General features: G+C 47.2%; 1 long non-coding RNA gene across 1 annotated transcript in view; it reads right to left on the reverse strand.

The window, feature by feature from the left end:
• Nucleotides 1-5,339: 5,339 nt before the first annotated feature.
• Nucleotides 5,340-25,228, reverse strand: part of LOC128897489 (uncharacterized) — a 69,326-nt gene continuing 49,437 nt past the window's right edge. Inside the window, exons 3-4 of the long non-coding RNA XR_008462407.1 lie at nucleotides 19,000-19,127; nucleotides 5,340-6,415 (exon numbers count right to left, since the gene is read on the reverse strand). This is a non-coding gene — a long non-coding RNA (uncharacterized LOC128897489). The remainder of the gene's footprint in view (nucleotides 6,416-18,999; nucleotides 19,128-25,228) is intronic.

Here is a 25,228-nt window from a genome sequence, read left to right on the forward strand (position 1 = left end):
CCTGCCAGAGACTTTTGAGTATGAGACATGAGGTTTGCCCTGGAAAAGGAAGAAGAAAGCAAGAATCCTGACAGCTTTCTACCCGGCTGTGCAGCTGTGCCGAGGAAGGCGCCCCGCAGATCAAAGGGAAGCCGCTCTTGTTCTCCCCAGGTGCCGCCATGCTTCGCCTATTAGGGCAGAGATTACTTATCAGGCAGCAATGCTATGAACAGCACAAATGTGCACTTTACTCTTCCAATGCTATGAAAGCCAGAAGGATGTCAGATTAGATTTAGGAAAGCACATATGGATGCGTTGCCTTCTCCAGCCTTGCACCGTTCCTTAAAATCCTCTGCTGCTCTGGATGAAGACAGACAGCAGGGCTGTGGACAGTCACAGCTGTAGAAGCATAATTGCAATTGCTGTCTGAGAGCTGCTTAGTGCTCCTGATAATCCTGGAGACCTGCAGCGAGTGAAAACAGTGCAAATGGAAAGCATTCTGGGGCAAGGATACAGAACACGCACAACTCTGAAGTAGGACTGAAACCCCCCACACCCCTACCCTTAATCCATGCTTACGTTTCACTGAGGGTGATGGCGCTCTGAGGCACAAGCATGAGTTTACACTGAAGTCCAGATTCCCCGCTCCGTGATTTTTGGTGCTTGGAAAACTTTCCTGAGGCAAAGTCCTATATATCTTGGCTTACCCTGAAAGGCTGAGATGCCACCATAGGTCAGCTCTCAACCAAGCCACTGGCCAGAATTACACCACCAGCTCACTGACAGCAAGTCCCACCAGTTCTCTTCATCTGTTCAAAGGAGGGGTAACAGGAAGGTAACAGCAGACAAGTCTCATGTCAGTGTCAGGAGCAAATGTGTTTCAGCAAAACCTCCATCTAAACCCCATACACTACACAGCAGATGGTACATCTGTTTCTATTTCCAGTATGATCTCACTAATCACTTTTAAAGAATCTAGCATTCAGGGTTAATCAACATGAGCTGAATTACAGTAAAGGGAATGCAGCAATGGGAAAATCCTGTGCAACTCCCTTTCCCCAAGTTATCCTCTTGGATAGTGAGGTTTATCCTCTGTCTGAGTTCTGCTCAAAGCCCCATGATCCTTGCAAAGCCAGGGCCTCTCTCCAAAGAGCTTCTACCTCTTTTGTGTCTTTGTCTATCTGACAAGGCAGATCTGCTAATAGTTGATTTTTCTGTTCAGTAGTCCACCTAAAAGCTCAACAATCATGATATAGGTCAACCCCAAAACTCTCACAGGAATCAAAGGGCAGATTCCCAAGGAGTCCTTGTCTTCAGCCTCAAGGCTTATGAAGAAAAGCTATAGTCCACTATAATCCACTTCCTATGACACAGACTCAAAGCACATAAGGCACAAGTTCAAAACCCTTCTGTTTCTGACACAGAAAAAGATTTCCTAGAAGCAGTATCACAGCCAGTGTGCCAGGCAGCACCAGGGACACACTGGGGCAGGAGACTTGGCTTAGCCCGGTCATGCCTCCACCACTCAATAAAAGCAGGCCAGGGCATAGTGACACTGCTGGGCTGGGCTCACAGGCATTGAACCCAGAGCTTGCTCCCTGAGGGGAGTTTGGAATGATCCAAGCTCGAGCCTTGGAGTTAGCAGAGTCCGACAGAGAATGAGCAGAAGTCCTGAGCTGGAGTCCGTCCCCTCTTTGCTGGAAACGTAGGCATGCCTGACAAACGTGCCTGTGCTGCCAGAAGCAATTCCCCACCTGCCTCGTGGGTTCTTGTCCTTGACTGTCCCTATCACATCATTTCATGCATGCCTGTGCTCTGCTCCGGGCTAGGAGAGACAGTTCCAGCCAACCACCAAAAGCTGCACTGCTCTGAACATAATGACTCCTGGGACAGCTTTTAAGAGTGGCATGGGTAAGCTCTCTCTTCCTTCCCTCATGATGCTCCTCCAGCATGGTCCCACCAGCCTCTCCATTGTCCAGTTCTCCTGAATGTACTCATGCCTCGGTTCAGGGCATGCAACACACCCTGACTGCTTTACACTATGGAAATCCAACACTGGTAAGCTACACCATTATCTTCATTATCCCGGTCATTTTGAGCCAGGGTGAAACTCCCTAAAAGTACAAAACATGAATTCTGTCTTAGGTCATAGGCACAACACTCAAGGCCAAGCTGAGATGGAGTCAAGTGCCATGTCATGCAGGCTGGCCCTGAACAGTGTGGACACAAGTGCTCTCAACCACTACCTCCTTGTTCCCATGCCAGGTCTTTGGGGCAGGCAATTTAGCTTTGTAGATACTTCTGCTCTGTCTGGTCCAATGTAAATAGTTTATACAACATTATAGCCTGAGCAGGAGGATTAAGGGAGTCCTGCTGCAGGCTGTCCCACAGCCTGTGGTTTGGACATTGTCTTGAGGACATCAGTAAAATCCTTGCTCTAGCTGAAGCAGAGAGGGTCTTCAAAACTCTGTTCCCAGTGTGACTTTTTTGGGCTTTCCTCTTTAAAAAAACCAATTAAATAATCAGAGCAAACCATTTTGAAGTTTCTAATTGTATGGGTTAAATCTGAGGAATGGATTGCACACCAACTGGCAGATAGCTTGGGTCAAGCAGAACACATGGCCCTTTTCTTCTTGCATGGAGGCTGCTGCTGCCCTTCCTGCAGGGCATATCCTTCCCCACTACTCTGTGCCAGGCTCAGAAGACACACCAGCAAGGCCACAAGACTCACAATTTTGAACTCTTTGACCTGCCACCCACAAAAAGAAGCGAAATCTCACTTTTCTGTTCCTGTCAGCTGGCAATCTGAGCACTAGCTTGTGCTATCTGAATCCTAAAGACACAGCAAGGAGTTGTTCCAAATAGCAATAGACACTGATACTGGCACTGGCACTTCCTAAAAAGCTCACATTTCACCTGAGGTAACTGAGGGGATTGTAAAGCAGCCAACCAATAAAAAAGAAGCATGCTTTGCCTTCAAAACTTCTAGCAAGGGACAATGAGGGATGCTGCTTCCTGGGTTTTGGAAAGACCCACATCACAGATCCCTGGGGGCTTCCTGCTGAACCCTACTGCCTGGCAACGAGGCACTGCACATTTGTCTCCTTGCCATTGTCTGAGGGTATTGCACGTGTTGAGGAGGGGCCAAAGCAACACTGTAGTCACTGCCAGGAAGGGTTCTGTCTCCCATGCTAGGAATGACTCCTTTTTCATTGGACTTCCTGGAAGACAAGCAGCCCGTGAGCCAGCAATATGCCCTTGTCATCCAGCAGGCCAAGAGCCTCCTTGGCTGCATTAGGAAGCATCACTAGCAGGTCAGGGGAGGTGATCCTTCCCATCTGCTCAGCACTGGTGAGGTGCATCCAGAGTGCTGTGTCTAGTTCTGGGCTCCCCAGTACAAGAGAGACATGAATGCACTGGAATGAGTCCCTTGAAGACGATTAAGTGATTGGGGCAGCTGACATATGAGGAAAGGCTCAGAGAGCTGGGGTTGTTGACCCTTGAGAAAAGAAGGCTCAGGGAGGATCTTATCACTGTATTTAAATACCTGATGTTGGGAGAGAGTATAGAAGATGGAGCCAGTCTCTTCTCAGTGGTGCCCCATAGCATGGCAAGAGGCAATGAGCGCAAACTGAAATACTTTTTACTGTGAGGGTGGTTGAACAACAAAAGAGGTTGCCCAGAGAGGTTATGAAGTCTCTGTCCTTGGAGATACTCAAAACCAGACTAGACACAGTCCTATTGTGGCTGACCCTGCTTGAGCAGGTAGGCTGGCCTAGGCAATCTCCAGAGGTCCCTTCCAACCTCAGCCATGCTCTGTGTGATTCTGTGAGATTTGTTTACATCCCCAGAACAAAGCACAGTTATTTTCAAGTGTTCCATCAGTTTTCAAGCACAAGAGCACACTGAACCTTTACCAGACCTGTGATAGCAGAGTTCTAGGAGACTGTTAACAACCTAGCAGACCAAGGAAGCAGAAAATGTGCCATGCAAGTCAGAGGTTTCTTCTGAAACAACCATGTGCTGAAAAGTTTCTCAAGCCAAGCCATTTGCTGTCAGGACAGAGTGGAGCCAAGTCAGTGTGATTCAAGTGTTCAGTCAATTTTGTAAAATGTCAGAAGGAGTTACTTAGTGCCACCCAGTGTTGGCAGCTAGAAAAAAGGAAGGTTAAATATGGTTACAGATGGGTGTAGCCTAATGAAACAGGGGGTGAAAAAAATCCCTGCTCTTCCTTTCTTTATGAGGCATGAGTAATTCCAAAGAAGCTGTGTAGCACTGAGGTCCAGGAGATAGCTGCCTAGCAGTCAAAATGTGGCTTAGCTGTCTTGTTAAAGAAAAGCTGGGACCTTTTATGTTCCATTTTCAATGCAGGTAACCAGTCTGAGATGCAGATGGCCTCTCCTATCTCAATACTCCAGTCTAACATCAGTCCAGAGAGAAAGTTGTGCTGACTTTTCTGGTTAGATGTTCAGAAGCAGCTGTAGAAGGTGTGTCTCTTTCCTAGGGTAAGGAGAGTACAGTTAAAATGTCACCTTCCCCCCCTTCATCTCAGATGATGCATATTATCTGCCTTCTCCTTGAAGCACAGAGTCATAGAATCATTTTGGTTGCAAGAGACGTTAAAGGTCATCAGGTCTGTTAACCTAGAACTGCCAAGTCCACCACAAACCCATGTCCCTCAGCATCACATCTCTATGTCTTTTAAGCACCTCCAGGGATGGTGACTCAACCAGTTCTCTGGGCAGTCTGTTCCAGTGCCTCACAATCCTTGCAGTGAAGATTTTTTTCCTATTATCCAATCTAGACCTCCCCTGGCACAATTTCAGGCCACTTGGAAGCCCTTTAAGTTACACAGAATCCCACACATATCAAACATGGAAATAAATACTCTCTCAATTGTGACCTTTGGATGACTGAATAGTTGCACTCACCCTTTGGTTGTTCAAAGGACTGTACAAAGCTGGTTAGGTGTCATGGTCTCAATTAACAGGCATGGATAGTGAGGTGCAGAACTGGGTCCTGACCAGGAGGGGATGGAGGGGACCCAGAGCCCACAACCCAATAAAGAGGGGAAGAGGAAAGCAAGATACTGAAATATCTCAAACCCACCAGATGTTGAAGGGATGAGGGAAGCCCAGGATTGTGGTTTCACCTGTAGTGGCCATGGCAGAGAAATCCCTCTATCGTTTTAGACTCCTTTTACTCTTCCCTGAAGTAGTCTCATTGCTCAGAGAAAACAAAACAACAGAGGTTTGAGCAGTTCTCTGATGGTTCTTTATTTCATCCACCTGAAGACAGAGGGCCAAGGAGTGACTGAGGCACTTTATTTCAGATCAGTACAACAAAAGGACAGGATTAAAGCGAAAGCTGGCTGCCCTCTGAAGCAACCTCACCTCCATGAAGTACCACTCTGGTTATCTGTGTTCCTGGGGGGGAGATGTTCCTACTGGCATTTGTACTTTTTTCTCCCACCCACGGAGCCATCTCCCAGTCACACAACTGATCCCTTGGATTTGTGCCTGCTGACAACAAGCTTCCTTTCTCACTTACCTTTCACCGAGTGCTGGGAAACAGGCCAGGCAGTGTGGCCACAGGTCACATGCTGAAAACTCCTCTTCTAGGGCCAACACACTCAGGGAGGGTTTTTCTTTTCATGCCAGTCCTGTGAGGTTCCTGGAGGACCTGGATGCTGGGCTGGCTCGGCTGGCTCCCATAAAAGGGCCTCCATAGTCCTCCTTAATTAATTTGCATGTCTCAGTAGGGACTCACATGTGCTAGGTGCTGTCCACAGCTATGAGATTCCCAGTCCTGCTCTCACAGAGTTCACAGTTAAAACCCATGGCAGAAAATCACTAATTCCTGTGATGACTGCTCAGCTCATGCCTCAGGAATATACCACAAAGAGAGTTTTCCCAAAGAGAAGCCACAGGACACAGCGAGCACAGAAAGAGCTGGGTGGAGGAGAAAGCATTCATGGAAAAACCCCACGTGCATCCATCCCCCTTCCTAGGAAGGTTTACAATGTAGGTTACAATGAGAGACGGTCCCTGCTCCAGAGCTTTTAAAGTGCCAGTGATCAGGATGAAACAGCAGGAAGGGGAAAGGCAAAAGCAGGAGACCCGTGAGTCCCTGATTTACAGAGAGCAGCTCTGCTCAGTTTGCAGGTCCGAGGCATTTTTAAGCCTATAAATAACCCGGGGATGTTAATGATGCCATTAATCTCCGCTGGCTGCTGTCCCAGCTCTTTTCCGTGGCGAGGTTACCTTGCCTCTCCCAGCATTAGTAGGTCTCGAGAGGAGGGGTCGGGTGAGCGGTGGGGATGGATGCTGTGTGCCCAGAGCTGGGGGATGCCTCCTTCAGCGGGAGGACACTGCCGCCGTCCTTGGCAGCACACCAGGAGGAGGTGTCCTAAGTGCCAGCCCTCCTGGCTCCCGGCCTGGAGGGAAACGCATGAGAACAGACGTCAGGTAATAAATGACGGGGAAAGGCAGAGTGCTGCCGGCTGCAAAGGGAAGCGCATGACTGCTCCTGCCTGCAGCCCGAGTGGTGGAGACACCTTCTTCATCTCCTCCAACAAAATATCCCCGATGGAGACCTTCTCCTCCTCTGGACTCCTTGGGAGCCTGCTCCCCCACCTCTGCCTTTCTATGAAGAGCAAGTGGCAGGGAGCAGAGCAACAGGAAAGCAGGAAGCCTGGGAGGGGTCAGACCAGAGGGTCACAGCACATTAGCCCAGGGCAAGGAGTGACTGGGATGCAGGTCCCTGGGGAGAACAAGTTCTGCCCTGAAAGAGCTTCTCACCTATCACATCAGTAGTCAGTGCTTCCCTCAGGGGTAGAGAGAGATAGAGAAGGGGTTCTTTTCTTTTCCAACGAGGGGAAGTAGGAATGTTATAAACTCTGACAGTAACAGGTGCTTTTCCTCCTTCCCACAAACACCAGGGAGGGGGAAAAAAAGAAAGAAAGAAAAAACAAAGGAGAAAAAAAAAAGGAAGTGGATGCATGTGCCTCTTCCATTCTTGTATGAAGCTGATCTCAGGTAGGGCAATATATAGGTGGCAGAACACATCCTTGCTTTCTGGTGTGCAGTATGACACAGGAAAAGCTCTGTCTGCTCTTTACTAAGATTTTACTATGGCATCCTCCTGTGAGGACACCACACCTGCCAGGGTAAGAGTGGACCAACATAAAACCATAAATTTTGGAAGGGTCAGAATGGAGCTTAAAGATCATTTAATTCCAGTCCCCCTGCTAAAGGCAAGGACACCTTCCACTAGACCAGGCTGCTCAAAGCCCCATCTAACCTGGCTTTGACCAGTTCCAAGGATGGGCCATCCACAACTGCTCTGGGCAACCTGTTCCAGTGTCTCACCACTCTCACCACAGTAAATCTGCCCTCAGTGCTCACATTGCACCCAGAGGTGGTTTGGCTGTACACAGTACAGTCCTGAGGATCATCTCACAAAGGTACCATGCTTCTCTTTATTTTATTATTTCTGTTACAGTATGTCAGGAAAAATGAATCTCTAAAAGAAATTCAAGTTCACACTTACTGGCAAGAGGTGCCTTTGAAAACCAGCTATACACACTGCTTTCCTTTGACCTGCCTGCTCAGATCCCACCACGTGTAGTTGCAAAAATAAATGTCCCTGTACCAACTGATAAGAATGGTGGCCAACTTCTTCATTTATCTTCTTCACTGAGCTCAAGAAGTTGAGACATATGATAAGTAATATCACAAAGATTTGCTCACACCTTGGTCCTAGGTGACATCTGCCTACTTATTCCCCTGACTCAGCTTCTGTCTTCTCAGAAAGTATCCACTGGGTTTTGTTCTTTATGTGCTTGGTGTTGTTTCCCAAATTCTTAACACCTACACTGGCCTGGATGGATACTTGTAAAGTATCAACTAGGAAAATTTGAAAGAACTTTGGATGTTTTGCTTATCTTAACAATGGCATTTTTGAGTCAGTGTCAGCGATTTCTCTCTGGAAGACCCAGTCCTCTTGACCTGGCTTGCAGCTCATAAACAATTTGACCTGTTCTCCCTCAGGAACTCCTATGAAATGTGTTTAATTATATCCACTGGGCAATCTGAAAGCATTGTTAATGCTATAGCTCCCATCCTGCAACTGCTCTTTACCCTCTTTTAGGGGTCATGCAGAATACAGTCATTTGAATGCCTCTGGAGGCCTGTGCAGCATGTGCATGGCATAAGGAGACAAGGTTTGGGGCTGTGTATAGCCACTTTGGCAAGCAGAGACATAACTGTGCATTGGATCTGTGAAGGCAAGCTATGGAGTCACATGCTGACGGTAAGATCTGAGGCACCAACCCCAGTATATCCCACTGTGCAACAGCAAGGAAGTTTCTTTCCCACTTCAATAAGCCTGCATAATGTTAAGCCACTTTTGCAACGCTTCTGCAAAGGCTCTGGTCTCCACTGCCACTAATCGGTACTTTGGGAGCCTGTCAGCCTCACTGCTCACCCAGGATGCTGCCCTTCTGGACCTGCTGATGCAGTGTAGCAGGGAGCAGGCACTGCAACGATTCTTTGACTCCACAGAGGCTTCTGTTATTCACATCTCCAGCAGCTTTGGCAGACTTGGTGCAGTTATTATTAACTACTACTTGCTACTTGTGTGCTTTGCTGGGAGGTTGCCAGGATGGGAATTTTCTTTATCAATAGACTTTCATCATCTGGGTTTGCTTTCCATGCATTAGTTTGTCATATTTAGAGATCTAGCCACCTAAATCCTATTGGCACAAACTGGAACAACATCAATCTTGGTAGGAAAGTGTGGAGGGAAAAACCCCTCAAAATCTGAGAATCACAGAATCACAGAATTAACCAGGTTGGAAAAGACCTTTGAGATCATTGAGTCCAACCTATCACCCTATATCATCTAATCAACTAAACCTTGGCACTGAGTGCCTCATCCAGTCTCTTTTTAAAAACTTCCAGGGATGGTGACTCCACCACCTCCCTGGGCAGAATTTCTTCCTAACATCCAGCCTAAACTGCAAAATTGTCTTAGAATCATAGAATTGTTGAGGGTGGAGGGGACCTCAAGGATCATCCAGTTCCAACCCCCCTGCCATGGGCAGGGACACCTCACACTAGATCAGGTTGCCCAGAGTCACAGTCAGCCAGGTCTTGAAAACTCCCACTGTTCCAGTGTCTCACCACCCTCATGGGAAAGAAATTCTTCCTAACATCCATTCTCAATCTACCCATTTCTATTTTTTTCCCATTCCCCCCAGTCCTATCATTTCCTGACACCCTAAAATTCACTCACCAACCCCATTTTCCCCCTTTTTGCCCTCAAATCCCAGAGCACCTGGGCTCATTGGAGTCTCCTCCCACCCCAGGTGTGGCCACTTGGCCCTGCCCACTCACTCCCCTATTTAATCCCTGCCAGGAAAGGCAGCAGCCCCAAGCTGAGCCCATCTGGGCTGAGGATCCTCCTCTCATCACTGGTGAGTACCCCTGGTGCACACTGGGTGATGGTGGTGGTGACAACAAAGGCCGGGGGGCCTGGTGGCCCCCCGGTTGTTAGGGCAATGATTGATGGCTACTCCAGTATCATCCATGGGTGCTGGCTGGGTCTCGTTACTGGGGCTGAGCTCTTCTGTATGGTATCTTGGCTGGTGAGGGTCTTGCCCCCAGCTCTGGGATGGGTGCAGAGATGGTGGTGGTGGAACAAGAGCTGTTTAGTTGGATAGTATTATGCTAATTATACTGTTTTTACCTGGCAGCCCCTTGAGTCTGCTCTCATCATTCAATAAATCTCTGCTTTTGTACCTCATTTACAGACCATTCCTTCCCCCTCACTGCTTCTTTTCAGAAGTAAGGAAGGAAAGGAGGAAATAAAGCATATCTGGAAGATGCATTCACCTATCAGTCAACTTTGAACAGGAAGCCCTCAGGAGGAGGGGCAGGGTGGGAAGTGAGAATCACTACTTACGAATCACAAGACAAATGTAAAGAACAGACAAGACAAGACAGCATCTCAGTTCTAGTTCTGATAATCTTCATCTGAAGAAAGAGCACATCCAATGAGTCCTGTGTCCAGTTCTGGGCCCCTCAGTTTAGGAAAGATGTTGAGTTGCTGGAACGTGTCCAGAAAAGGGCAACAAAGCTGGGGAGGGGGTTGGAGCACAAGCCCTATGAGGAGAGGCTGAGGGAGCTGGGGTTGCTTAGCCTGGAGAAGAGGAGGCTCAGGGCAGACCTTATCACTCTCTACAGCTACCTGAAGGGAGGTTGTAGCCAGGTAGGGGCTGGTCTCTTCTCTCAGGCAACCAGCACCAGAACAAGAGGACACAGTCTCAAGCTGTGCCAGGGGAGGTTTAGGCTGGATGTTAGGAAGAAGTTCTTCACAGTAGGAGTGACTGCCCATTGGAATAAGCTGCCCAGGGAGGTGGTGGAGTCACCATCACTGGAGGTGTTTAAGAAGAGACATGATGGGGTGCTTGGTGCTGTGGTTTAGTTGATTAGATAGTGTTAGATAATAGGTTGGACACAATGATCTCGAAGGTCTATTCTATTCTAGCTTGCAATTGCAATCTGGTACAAGACATACAGACATACTCCAGACAGACCTAACATTCACCTTGAGAGAGTAATCAGCTTGTCAAGCAAAGGAAGTCATCATGGCCAGAGTGGCGATGGAAGGCAACTAATACTATCCATCTGCAGCATTGGGCAATTAAGGATTTAAAATATTACATGAAAGGAGAACTGAAATGTTGAGAAGAAAACTTACAGACAGAAGTGGAGACATAAGCCAGAAAAAAAAAATAAAAAGGAAAATAAATGCCAGAAATGCTTCATATTGGCCCCAAATGAGTAACAGCCTCAGATGAAGTGGTTAAAGTTTGTTGCATATGGTAAAAATACAAACTAAGCCAAGCAAATGATCTCAGGCTAGTAGCACAGGAGAAATTATCTCCCTAGAGCAAAAAAAAGGCATCTGTTTGTTTGTCTCAGCTATGAAAATGTCCTTGTCAGATGTTAGCAGTGCTGAGCTCTCTCTGGGCAGGTCACTTACTACCTCCCAGCTCCAGGGGAGACTAGTAAACTACTGCCTTGCAATACATGATGCACCCACCCACCCTGAGCAGTCATCCCCACCCTTTGCATGAGTGCTGAGCATCCTGAGCGGTCTCAGAAGGCAGAGCCCTCCCCATGCCTGGAAAATCCTGCTATGGGAAAACATGGCTGCTAGTAACAGCAACCCTGCAAGAGATCTGTGTGCTCCCCTGAAGCCTCACCTGAATAGAATCACTCTGTGGGGATTTAATGGCAATGTCAGATGATGTAATTCCTTCCTCCTGACCCCATTGCCCACTCATCCCAGAGCATGGCTCCTGCCAGTGCAGCCCTTCCTGGCATCAAGATGGGAGCAGTGAGGACCAGGGCCCAGAACTGCCTAGTTTTAAATAAAATCCAGGGGGAAAAGAATAATAATAATAATAATAAAAAGGTTATTGCTCTTGGAATTACACCAAACAAAGGAAAAAATCCCTAGCCTGAGGAGTCCCCTGCTCAGTACACCAATGGGGAGATGATGCACTGCAGTTCAGAAGTAGGAGGGAGCAGCTAGCATGGGGATGGGCAATGTTGCAAAAGGTTACTCTCTAACTATGGTCAGTGTTTCCATGCTTCTAAAAGGAGGGAGAACAGGATGACAGTGTCTCAGATGGGTAATAGCTGGAGTGAGGTCAGTGAGCCCTTTGAATGAAGTGTGGCCAGCAGGTTGAGAGGAATGATTCTCCTCCTCATTTAACAAGTCCAAGTGCCAGGTACTGCACATTGGCCACAACCCCATGCAGTGCTACAGGCTGGGTTTAGAGTGGCTGGAGAGCAGCCAAACAGAAAGGGACCTGGGGGTACTGATTGACAGCTGGCTGAACAGGAGCCAGCAGTGTGCCCAGATGGCCAAGAAAGCCAATGGCACCCTGGCCTGTGTCAAGAATAGTGTGGCCAGCAGAAACAGGGAAGTCATTGTGCCCCTGTACTCTGCACTGGTCAGTCCACATCTTGAGTCCTGTGTCCAGTTCTGGGCCCCTCAGTTTAGGAAGGACATTGAGACACTTGAACATGTCCAGAGAAGGGCAACAAGGCTGGGGAGAGGCCTTGAGCACAAGCCCTATGAGGAGAGGCTGAGGGAGCTGGGTTTGTTTAGCCTGGAGAAGAGGAGGCTCAGGGGAGACCTTATTGCTGTCTACAACTACCTGAAGGGAGGTTGTAGCCAGGAAGGGGTTGGTCTCTTCTCCCAGGCAATCAGCACCAGAACAAGAGGACACAGTCTCAAGCTGTGCCAGGGGAAGTTTAGGCTCAAGGTTAGGAGAAAGTTCTTCACTGAGAGAGTTGTTAGCCATTGCAATGTGCTGCCCAGGGAGGTGGTGGAGTCACCATCCATGGAGGTGTTCAAGAGGGCATTGGACATGACATGGTTTAGTCATGAGGTCTGTGGTGACAGGTTGGACTTGATGATCTTTGAGGTCTCTTCCAACCTTATTGATTCTATAATTCTATAATCTCATGAGATCCTACCTGCAGTATTGTGTCCAGCTCTGGAGCCCCCAAAATAAGATGGAGATGGAATTGTTGGAAAGGGTCCACAGGAGGGCTATGAAGGTGATCAGAAGACTGGAGCACCACTCCTACGAAGACAGGCTGAGAGAGTTTGGATTGTGCAGCCTGGAGAAGAATTTATAGCAGCCTTCCAGTACTTGAAAGGGACTTACAGGTTAGATGAAGAGGGACTTTTTATAGGCATGTAGTGATGACTCATATATTAGCCTGGGATAATGGGTCCTGGTGCCTGTCCTCCAGGATGCTCAGGTACACAGCTGTGGGAGCCCTTTGCTGCCTTCTGTAGGACCAGGATCATGCTGTGCTGGCCAGATAAAAAAAAATCAAGTTGCTCTCCTGGTCCTAAGTGAGCACTGAACAGACTACAGGATTTGAGAACACTGGAAATGATCACAGCTGTATAAATCTGGCACGTCAGTGTGCCCCAGAAGAACTGGAGCCTCGTACTGCTACTCACAGTCCTCTGGATGACAGCTTGACTTTCACTTTAAGGCCTTTTCAGCTGATGTTTCTTTTCAGCTGCTTCACACTTCCTTTGGACAAACTCATCTAGCAATATTTACAGAAACTAATGAATTAAGTCACAGCTGGAGCGGGTGCTAGGCTCTTCAGTCCAGCACTGCTTTAAAACTTGGTTAGCTTATTTGATTTTTACATCTCCCAGAGCTGCTAAACCCAAGCTGTTTTGTCACACACCATGATTGGAAGATGATTCCTGTTTACACAGAGCTGCAGCTGTTTGGGGTGGGGGGGGACGACTCCATCTCTCCAGCAGGTAGCAAACCAACCTGTTATCCAGAGGAAGTTGTTCAGTTCACAGGGAAAGTTATTTGGACAGCTGGAAAAGAACAAGTCTTACTAATGCAAGTGTATCTGAAAAATTATGCAATGCAACATGCACCACATTTCACAAGCGTCTTGCACAAGTGTTGTTACACAAAGGCACCTTTCTCCACATTTTTGCAGATCCTCTTTCTGTTTCTAGCCTCAGAGCACGTCCTTAGCAGTCCAGAGTTGCAAATTAAGATCCTTATTTGAGTGCCTACATAAAATTAGTCTGATTTGTACAGATTCTGCCCTTTCAAGTCCCAAGACACTTGCAGGCTCTGCAGGTGTTCAACTGCTGTGGCAGTCAGGTCATTTTTAGTTTGGCAACTAATTGTGGGTTTAGGCAGATAATTTGCAGCAAGTTGATTTCCAGTCCTAAAATTTTGGCCTGAAGGTAAGCAGAACATTGGAATTTGTAGCCCAGAACCTGGGAACACAGTAGTCATCTGTTTACCTAAGTGCAGGCTGAGAAGCCAACACAGATGCAGGCACTTCACTTGTCAGAAGACTTACAACAAAACAGGAAGTTATTAATATCAGAGCCTGAACTGACTTGAGAGTCAGACAATATCAGACAGGTGTCTCCCCTTTTTCCTGTTTATCTCGTGCTATTTCAGAAGCCAGGGGAGACAAAGAGTTTCTCAACTTGGTGCTGCAAGGCAGTGAAATAGAACTGGCAGACTGTGCATCGTCACAGCAAAGATACAGCTTTTCTCTGCTCAAAACTTTAAAGCTTTTGCTGTACTTTTTGGGCAAACTCTTTGGCAAGGACGGGGTGGAACATGACAACACAACGCGGTGCACTGGCGTGCAGGAGTTTAGACACAGTGAACAATGAATGAAACTACAGGGGAGGGTAAAAAGCTGGTTTAGGATAATTACCGTAGGAAAGCATTGGAACTAAAGAATTTTCTCCTGAGAAAGTGTCATTTGATTTTTAATTAACACACATCATTAGGATTAGAGTTCCATGTTGTGTCTGGGTGATGGTTTATCAAAGCAGGATCAAATTACTGGCAGAATCCTGGGAGCAAGCTCTAGGGCAAAGTTAAAATATCATACACGCTGACTTACCACTACACAGTATAGAAGTGAGAAAAACCTGCTGGACTCATGGCCCAGCCTCATCACATCAGCTCAGCACACGCCAGAGACTGCTTAGCTCTCTGTTTTCCTTGCTGCTGAATGTGGTGTTTTCTTTCAGTTGCCTTTTCTGAAAGGGAACTGGATGCAGTCCCTTCTTGAAAGGCAAGACTTCAGCAGGAAACCCTGTTCTGAGAGCAGCTGGTGAGAGCAGAAACAGAGAGCCAGCCTGTGGGTCTCAGGGCTTGTTAGCTGTTGGAGCTCTTCTGTGTTTCCTCAACTGCCATGGAGGTGATGGGGCCAGGGAGCTCTCTTCCCAGCCCTGAAATTTCTCAGGGCATTTCACAGGAGACCTATGTTGGACTCAGGAAAACTGGCACTGGGCAGGAAACTAAAACCAAAACCAAGACTATTTATTTGTTTCCACTTAAAAGTGGGCAGATGAGACTTCCTAGTGTAACTTGGCTTTTCTATAAAACCCAAAATGCAGAATGCTTAACACTGGCTGTGGATACATCAGCTCCCTTGGAGAGGTTTTCATTTCCTGAGGGAAGCAGGAGGTGTGAGGATTTGCTTGCTGGGCTCTTTCACTCTGTCAGAGTTATTTGGAGGTTTGTGCCTGTTTCTTTCTTCCCATCCTATCTTGTTGAGCCACTCACAGCCACCATATGAAATAAATTCCTAGAAGCAGATTACTCCCACAGAACCCCATGCCTCTCAATTTATGTGAGGAAACACAGTTTCTACCTGCTGAAGAAATAAATAAATAAATAAGGTGCATTTCCTTTTCTGTCCTTGATAGGGCTTCAGCTGCACACACTAGGCAAGAGTCACACTGTTTTCTTTCTGCTGGGGTTGCAGATGTCTAACAAAACCATCATGGATTTCATCACTATCTCAGGGAAATCTGGTGTAAATTGTTTGCAGAATCCAGCACCTCTGACAAGATTTGCTACCTACAGCATTGATGCAAGCAGTACATTCTTCACAGGGAGGCACAGCAGTCAGTTATCCCCTAAAACATTGTCTTTTCTCCCACGTGGACCACTTTGAGAGGGGTTAAGTAAAGAGGGGTATGGCATGCAGCTGCCAGGCTCCTGGCCAGGCACTTTTGTGATCATTGCTTCAGTCCATAGTAGACTCTTTCATCGTCCCAAGCTTCACCCCTACGGGGGAAGAAAAAAACTTGTTCTCTCTTAACAAGAGGGCACAGGAGCACAAGATGACAAAACGGCTGGCAGATGTAGCTTTGTGTTACAGCTGAGTCAGGCGAACAGCTTCTTGCTGGAGACAAGGACGGGCTCCTCTCTGGCACTGATCCCATGTTCCCACTCTTGCCTTTGCCACTTTGCTGACTCCCACCCTAAAGACACCGTTTCAGGAATCTAAATGAAAGAAAACTAACTTTGTAAACCTGCTAGATCTCCTGAGTCCTATGTTAATATCCTAGCTTCTAGACCTTCTTTCTTGTGAGTAAAGAAAAAAAAGCTAGGAGAGGGCCTCTGCCACCTTTATTGAATTGACAATGATCCTATACTTTTCCCCTCACTTCTCTCTCCAGCTATCCCTCCAGCAAGCTCCTGTTTTGCACCACAGCTCTTCTTGGAGGTCTATCTCATCAAGGAGCCAAGCTTCTCCCCACCAATTTGCTCAGCACACCCTGTCCTGTCCTGCATGTGCACAGTGCAGATGGAACCATTCACCCCAGCCTCACCAGGGCACTGAGCAGGTTGTAGGAGCTGGGAAGCGCTCCCTGCTCTCAGCATGTACCTGTGGCCAGGCCTGGCTGGTCACTCCTCATTGCAAAGAGTCTGCAAATCCTGGGATTCACCTGCCTGCACAGTCCTAGCAGGTACCCCTGTGATGGGTGGCTCCTGCCTGAGCTCATGGATGATGAGGAGGAAGAAGAGTTTCAGACAAAGTGGAATTAGGTGAGACAAAAGAGTGGTTGCTAGGAAAAGAAAATGAATGATATAAAAATAGATACAAATTGTTTCCATGTTTTAAGTAAAAATTGCAAGAGACAGGTGAAATGAGGCAAAGCATTCTGCAGAGTGAATTAGAGAGATGTACAGCAGAACATTAGTTCCCTGTGTAGCTCAGGTCAAATGTTGCTTTGCATTTAAAAGTCAGCCACACTGAGTGCTCTGAAGGATTCCCTTTGCTGTCCAAGGTGTACAGTCAAAAGGTAACACGGAGTGAATCATTCCAGGGCATGATAGAACTCTCATACCATACATGAATGCTTTACAGGCTTTGAAGTACTAGTCTCATACACCTTGGGGGTATGGAAGTGCTGTTCTTCCTTGCAGAACGAGTGTCAAAAGGCAGAGGGGATGGGAACAGTTTATCCACAGGAGTCGCTGGCAAGGCAGAAATCTGTACACAGATCATCTAAGTTCCAAGCTAGCACCTGAACTTCCAGACACACCCTCTTCTCCCTCAAAACGTGAGAAAAGAAAAAACAAAACCAAAGCCACACCACAGTGGTTTAAGTCATTTGAGAGCCCTGCCTGCAACCTCCCACACAGCAATCACCTCACAATCCTGTCTGGTTTCACCACTACCATCTTTCCTTTCCCCTCTCAGCTTTTCTGTTGCATTTTGACATAAATTGGGAGCTGCCTGAGGCAGAGACTGTTTAACTTTCTCTATTACTTTGCATGTGGATGGGGTAAAAAGCTCTTGAGATTTTCACTCCCAGAGTCAAACTATTTCATACTACTTGTGTCTGCATTCTGAGGCCTTTCCATCACTGTGAGCAGCTGAGAGAAGTAAAACTTGTCAGCAAGAGCCAGATACACATGCCACTCAAGTTTTACCATCTCTGCTCATTCTGAGACTCTTGATATTAGGGAGATTATTCAAGTTGCAGGCAACAGCTCTTGAGAGTGCCAAGAATCTGACTCATGCGTCAAAACAAGTCTAAAAGATCTGCACACAGCAGAGATTGCTTTATAGGAATGAGGCCCTGCAAATGAATTGTCTATGAAAACTCTGATATACAAACTGCTGCTGTGAAGGATTAAGCAACAGAGATCTGAGTATGTGTTCCTGCTGCCCTACTGACTATTCTATGCATGTCCTCTTTCCCTGCCCTTCAAGGCTTTGCTCTGATTATAGTAAAGCATAAGGTTCCAGAGGGTGAAGACTTGCTTCAAAGGAGATCTGCAAACATCTGTTTGTACTTACGGCACAAATATTTAGCACACTACAGCACAAAGCTGCCTGTAGCTTCAAGGCAAACACAAATGCTAAGAGGTACTAAATGCTCATAAACATAAACAAAATAGTTAGGTGGAGGAATAGGTGGAGAAAGGCTCATTGCATATTTAAGACCCGGTCCTTTTCCCACTGATTTTGTTCCATGTCAGTAACAGGTCAGGGAGAGGAAAACTCTTGTGTGTTTTAGCCTGGCAATTTGCTCAGAGCAGAGTCAGTCCTGACTCGCTCCTGCAGTGCCTCCTGCTTGCTGTGGTGTCAGGGTGCAAGAGCAGTCTCTCCTTGGACACTGTCTGAGCCAGGAGAGGAAGAAGGCAACCGCTAATGCCAGCATTATTTCTGACAGCAGTGTCCCCTACTACAGCATGTTACTCCTATAGCAGAATGGAGATTGCAGTTGAAGAGCAAGGGTAATTCCCCTGGCAGCAGAGGCCTTGATGCTTGGCCATACAGGAGCATCACAGGGAGCCTCTGGCTTCAGAAGATCATTTGGTTAGAAAAAGATAAACAGATGAAGACATTAGCACCTGCTGTTGCTTGATACCACTCTACTACCAAAGGCCAGAGTAGAGCTGAGATACTGGGAAGAGCCTTGTACCATTGTCTGAGAAAGAGGTATCATGATGAAGCTGATAGACGGTGTTTTGGTCCCCTACACTCCCTTTAGGTGAACGAGGAGATCACCTGGCTGGTGATCTAAGTCTCCTGTTAGAATGGGACATCGGCTAGTTCTGGTGCAAAGAGGGGTCAGAAACATGGAGCAGAAGCAGCAAGGACATGAGGCATGGCAGCAGGGCTGGTTTTCATGGGCATAAATTGTTATGGACAACATCTAGACTGAACATTTCAGTATCTCCAGTTCAAACTTCTGTCTAGTCTAATCCCACCTCCTTGGAGATTTCAACTGAAATGCCTTTTGGAGAAGCTCTGCCCTGGACATATGTTGTCTCCTGCCAGCTCTGCTGCAGGGACAGTAATCTTTGCCAGTGGAGCAGCAATAAACATCTGGGTGGGTCACCTCTTCAGTGACCTCAGCATCGATTGTTAGAGCCCGTTTCTCAGAGCTCTAAATCACAATGAAAACACTAAAAATCAGCCTAGATTGGATATGCCTAAACCACAAAACCTGCAAGTTCCCTGAAAACACACCATCTATCCCAAAAAACAGTGCCTTCCCCAGAAGAGCTGCTTTTAGTTCTCCAAGCAAAACAGTGTTAACAAGAGCAACAGTTTTACACTGATATTTCTGGCAGTATGGAAACATCCCTGTATATTTCACAGTACTTACTACATGGGCAGAAGTTTCCAGTGTAGATCTGCACTCACTTCTGTGTTTCTGGAGGTGGAGAGTGCTTCTCAGTCATGTTGAGCTAATGCAACTGAGCCAACAGGAATTAAAGCTATGCTCTTTTCTGCCTGTTGAGACATGGGGAGAGAAAGCAGCCACTTTAAATCAAAGGCTCCAGATTCAGGGAGTTGCTCTAGCTGAAATCAGAAGGCACAGATACTTTGATAACTTGATCTTTTATCATTCCACGGGCCCCCAAGATCAGTTGGTGAGGGCTGGGTATTTGAAGGCAAAGCCAATCTCCATTTGATTCCCAACAGGCAAGCCCAGGCAGCTATAGCATGTAACAAAAAGAGGAGATTAAATGGAAGTTTTGCAGTGCTACTGTCTGAAAAGATACAATCGGCTCCATCATTAGCAGCTTAGGAGTCGGGACTTTAAATCTGATGTGGGCAGCTTTGCAGCCCCAGTTTTGTCAAGAATATCCCATGTTTTGTCCTATCTTGAAAACTGAATTGTGTAGCTATTAAAAGGGATTAATGTAATCTCTGTGTCTATGAAATCGGAGTTTTGAAGCTGCTTGCTCACTGTGCCGTCTCCAGCGAGTGAATGAAACCTCTGCTCCTATTCACACTGCTACAAATCATAGGACACACCTTGTTTGAGCCCAGTGTGTGCTGACACCACCAACGGGACAAAGTGCCTGGCAGGCTGCAGGAGGAAGCACATAGCCATCAGAGTGAGGTAAGCTGTTGTTACCTGGGGGCCACTGGTGACGTACGGTGTTGCTTTTGACCCCCTCAGTGCAAGCAGGCCCAGCAAGAGGGTACTGAGATGCTTAGGGTAGAGTGCATGAGCTAGGCTGAGGCAGCTGGGTGGGTTTAGTCCAGACACAGACATATTGAGGGGTGATCTAACAGGACCTTATTGCAAATCATGCTTCCCTCAGTGGGAGCTCCAAGAGAGCCCAATGCCTCCTGCAAGTGGCAGGTGGAAAAATGAGAGGCAAAAAAGTCCATGCTGGAGCTTGGGAGGTAAAAATGGACCTTAGGGAAACCATCTTCCAGAGAGGGGGACTCTGCTTTGGAGGATTTCAAAACTTGGCTAGACAACACCAAGGTTGATCTGATCTAGTGTGATAGTCCTGTGTTAAGTGGGAGCCCAGACAAGCTTGGGGCTCCAGAGATCCCATCTAGCCAATTATTTCTGTTCCTATGTTTTTACTAGAGAAGGCTGGTGAGAGGTCTTGAGCACAAGCCATATGAAGAGAGGCTGAGGGAGCTGGGGTTGCTTAGTTTAGAGAAGAGGAGGCTCAGGGGAGACCTTATTGCTATCGACAACTACCTGAAGGGAGGTTGTAGCCAGGTGGGGCTTGGTCTCTTCTCCCAGGCAACCAGCACCACAACAAAAGGACACAAGTCTCAAGCTGTGCCAGGGGAGGTTTAGACTGGATATTAGGAAGAAATTCTTCACAGAAAGGGTAATTGGCCATTGGAATGTGGTGCCCAGGGAGGTGGTGGAGTCTCCATCCCTGTTCAAAAAGGATTGGACATGGCACTTGAAGCCATGGTTCAGTTGTCATGAGGCGTTAGATATTGGGTAATAGGTTGGACTTGATGATCTCTGAGGTCTTTTCCAACCTGGTTGATTCTATGTTTCTGTGATTCTATAAGGAGCTGAATGCTGTTCAGCTCCACAGATCCATGTCCTTTCATGCTAACTAAGGATCTGGCACTGCAGTCTGAAAATCCTGAAACCATGTTTAGAAATAATTTGAGAAAATTGGTTTGGAAACCTTCTTTCTTCTGCTTACACACGGTCTATGACAGAAAGCTCTAGAAATAGAAATTGTCCCAAATATATGGCTTCACAAAAAACACCAGAAAAAAAAAGCAAGTGCAGGAGTTTTCTCAGCTGTGAACCAAGCTCTCAGTCACCCAGGACTGCGCAGTACCTCCCATTTGGAGCAGTACCTGTTCTCAGAGAAAATCCCCCACAAAATGCGGGACCACAGTAGCTAGAATTTCAAACTACACCAGGTCAGCCTGGACTGCAGCAAGACAAACATAGGTACGCAGGAGATGCACATGGGCACAAGCTGAAGTTCCATACATCCTCTTAAAGCAAGAGGTTCTTGTAGCCTCAAGGCTTTCCTTGAGGAACTGTACATTGAAGACTCTCCTTGAACTGACAGTACAAGGACCGAAATGTAACCAAAGCTCAAGTGTACAAGCTAGGTGAAAAGCAGCACTGAGCCAAAGGGGCTCTGACAGTTTTATCACTACATTGTCCCATGGCACAAATGTTCTCTACCATCTTCTGTTCCTTCCACAGGATAAAATGTGCTATCAGAAGTGGCGATAACCACCCACTCAATCCTCATTATGGTCTCCTTGCAAGGTATGCCCTAGGATCCCCAAAACAGCAATTCTGAGCTCTGTGCTGAGGAGGATGCTAGGACACAAGTTAGAAGTCTGAAGAAGACTGATAACCCTACACCTGCCTTTGACAACTGGGATACTCAGAAAAGCTGCCTGTGAGATCTGTGAAACCGAAGCTGAGGCTGGTTCTAGTGAATCAGGGGCAGCAAAGAAAGGCAAAGCAGCTTGGTCAAGTGCTGCGTGCTTCACCCCGTGCTCTTCCACCACATGTTTTCCTTTTCTTGGCAAACTGCCCTACCTTTCTAAGGAGGACAAATTAAAATGGGTGTCATTATCCATTCATAGAGGAGGAAAAAAAAAGCAAGCAAAGTTTCCTTTGTTGGTTTAATAAGCTGGGAGGTTCCAAGAAACTAATAGTCAAGATAAGAAATCTGAATCTCTTCCAGCCCACTGCTGCCCTGGAGCTGTGGCTTGTGGTCCTGTGAACATAATCTAGCCATGAGTGCTGGCAGTCCAGTTGCTTCACTCACAGGTAAATGGTAGGAGAAGAGATATCCCAGGACAGGAGGCCATTGTGGCAGGGATTTCTAATTGTTGCCAACTAACCATCCATCCTCACAGCAGCTTCTATTCACCAGAGACTGACAGATTCACAGGTTGCTTTGGGTTGGAAGGGACCCTCAAAGGTCCTCTTGTCCAACCCCCCTGCAGTGATCAGGGACATCTCCAACTAGATCAGGCTGCCCAGGGCCACATCAAGTCTGATCTTGAATGTCTCCAGGGACAGGGCTTCAACCACATCCCTGGGCAACCTGTTCCGGTATTTTATTGCTCTCATTTTAAAGAACTTCCTCTTTATGTTCAACCTAAACCTACCCTGCTCTGGTTTGAGACCAATGCCCCTCATCCTATCACTACATGCCCTTCTAAACAGTCTTTTCCAGCTTTCCTGTTGGTCCCCTTCAGATATTGAAATGTAGCTATAAGGGTTTCCTCAGAGCCTTCTCTTCTCCAGGCTGAACAGCTCCAATTCTTTCAGCTTCTCTTCACAGGAGAAGTGTTCCAGCCCTCTGATCATTTTTATGGCTCTGTCCTTCTTGTGTTGAGGGCCCCATAGACTGACACAGTACTCCAGGTGAAGTCGCACCAGAGCAGAGTGGCAGAATCACCTCTCCCCCTCTGCTGGCCATGCTTCTTTTGATGCAGCCTAGGTTGCAATTGGCTGCTGCACATGTGCATTTTTGGATCATGTCCATCTTGTCATCCACCAGCACCCCCAAGTACTTTTCTGTAGGGCTGTTCTCAATTCCATTTTTCCCCAGCCTGTGTTGATACTGAGGATTGTCCCTATCTAGGTGCAGGACCTTGTGCTTTGCCTTATTGAACCCCATGAGATTCTTCTCAGCCTGCCTCTTCAGCCTGTCCAGGTCCTTCTGGATGGCATCCTGTCCTTCAGTCTTATCAACCACACCACTCAGCTTGGTATCAGTTGCAAACTTGCCGAGGGTGCACTCAGTCTCGCTGCCTGTGTCACTGATGAAGATATTGAACAGCACTGGTCCTTGAGGGGCACCACTTGACACCCTTCTCCATCTGGACGTTGAGCCATTGAGTGCTACCCTTTCTATGCCATCATCCAACCAATTCCCTATCCACTGCACAGTCCACCCTTCATATCTCGCCATTTTGGAGGGAAGGATTTTGTGGGGGAGTGTGTCAAAGGCTTCACAAAAGTCCAGATGGATAATGTCCATCGCTCTCCCTTTGTCCACTGGTGTAGTTACACCATTGTAGAAAGCCACCAGGTTAGACTTGCCTTTGGTGAAGCCATCCTGTCTGTCTTGAATCCCCTCCCTGTCCTCCATGTGCTTTAGTACTTCTTGTAGAAGGTTCTGTTGCATGATCTTCCCAGGCAAAGAGATGAGGCTGACAGGTCTGTAATTTCCAGGGTCCTCTTTCTTCTCCTTTTAAAATATGGGGGTGATGTTTTCCTTCTTCCATGTTCCTGGCTACAGTGACTTTACTACTGCTTCCATCCATGCACACCACTGCACAGGCACTTCAACACCCTCCTCTTCAGCTAACAGAAGCATCCTCTATCTATCTGAAGAATTTTCTCTCTCTACCCAGAGACCAGCAACTCCATGCCCAATCTTTGTAACATTTGCTAGTCCCATGCATCCTCTGAATGTTCTCTGTCAAGCATCCCTCTTTGGGAAAAGGAGGCCTATTTGCTAAGTAAACTTATCATGGCAGCACTGGCTACAGCTTCTGACAAGCCATCCCTCTACACTGCTGTCCTGGGTGGGTAGTGGGTAGAAATAAACCCAGCATTTTTTAATGGCTGTTCTTTCCTTTTTGCAGCAGCTGAAAATCTAACTTGTTTTCTGTCTTGCCCAGAAGTATCCTTGGCTGCAGTGGCTTGAGAAGAACCCTGGCTGTAGCAAGGCTGCTGTTAATGACTGATTACAGAATTAACCAGGTTGGAAAAGACCTCAGAGTTCATCAAGTGCAACCTATCACCCAACACCATCTAATCAACTAAACCATGGCACCAAGTGCCTCATCCAGTCTCTTTTTAAACACTTCCAGGGATGATGACTCCACCACCTCCCTGGGCAGCACATTCCAATGGCCAATCACTCTTTCTGTAAAGAATTTCTTCCTAACATCCAGCCTAAAGGACATAGTCTCAAGCTGGCCAGGGGAAGTTCAGGCTGGGGGGAGGAGAAAGTTCTTTACAGAGAGAGTTGTTAGCCATTGGAATGTGCTGCCCAGGGGGGTGGTGGAATCGCAGTCCCTGGAGGTGTTCAAAAGGGGGATTGGGTGTTGCACTTGGTGCCATGGTCTAGTAGTCATGAGGTGCTGGGTGACAGGTTGGACTTGATGATCTTTGAGGTCTTTTCCAACCTTGTGGATTCTATGATTCTAAACATCCCCTGGTGCAGCTTGAGACTATGTCCTCTTGTTCTGTCACAAACATTGCTCAAGGGCAGTGGACAATTTGGTGCTCCTGATACAGGGAGGTGGGCAGAAGATAAAGAAGTCAAGTGAGTGAGTGCCTGTAGTTGTTCTGTTTCCCCTGATACATCTGGCAGACACAGAAGAGACTGCTAGATGACGAACTGAACTGCTTGTGTAACACAGAGAGCTCCACACCCCGAAGCACCACAGGCACAGACCATGTCACCACCAACAGCAAGCTGTCCAACACTGGGCAAAGGGACAATGAACTAGTGCCTGTGTCCTCTGCTTTCAGGAAGGGAAAAAAAAACCACAACAAACTTTTGTATTTTCTCTTTCTTTTGGGTTTTGTAAACAGCTTAAGAGGCTGTTTATACACAACTTGTTTTGCCTGGTTGGATACATCTGGGTTACTTGTTCTGTCTGTCTGTTCTCTCCAGTTTTAAATACTTCCCCACTAATGTGCTTTCTTGACGAAAAGCTTTACTTTTGCCTTCTGAATTCCATATTGAACTGACAGCACATGAATACACAGCTCAAATACCACCTTCAATGAGTCTCTGGGCTCTGAGATGCCCTCAAGGCCAGATTCAAAGCTCAAAGTAAAGGCATGGCACAAAAGTGATGCCTCAGGGCTTCTCTCCTCCCAGGAGCATGCCAGCAGCCCAAGTGCCTCTACTAGCCTTCTCATCCCAGTGATGACCTTCTCCTGACAGCTGCATTTGTTCTCTTCTGGCAGAGAGCAGCCCCACAGCCTCTGCTCACTGTGCCAGGCACATTCACAGCGCCAGTCATTCTGGGAAGCTCTTTGCAGCAGTGGTCTTGGGGAAGCCATGATGGTCATAATCAAAACAGGCTGAATGGAGACAAAAGGGATGGCAAAG

Source organism: Dryobates pubescens, chromosome 10 (genome assembly GCF_014839835.1).
Source record: "Dryobates pubescens isolate bDryPub1 chromosome 10, bDryPub1.pri, whole genome shotgun sequence".
Lineage (NCBI taxonomy): Eukaryota > Metazoa > Chordata > Aves > Piciformes > Picidae > Dryobates > Dryobates pubescens.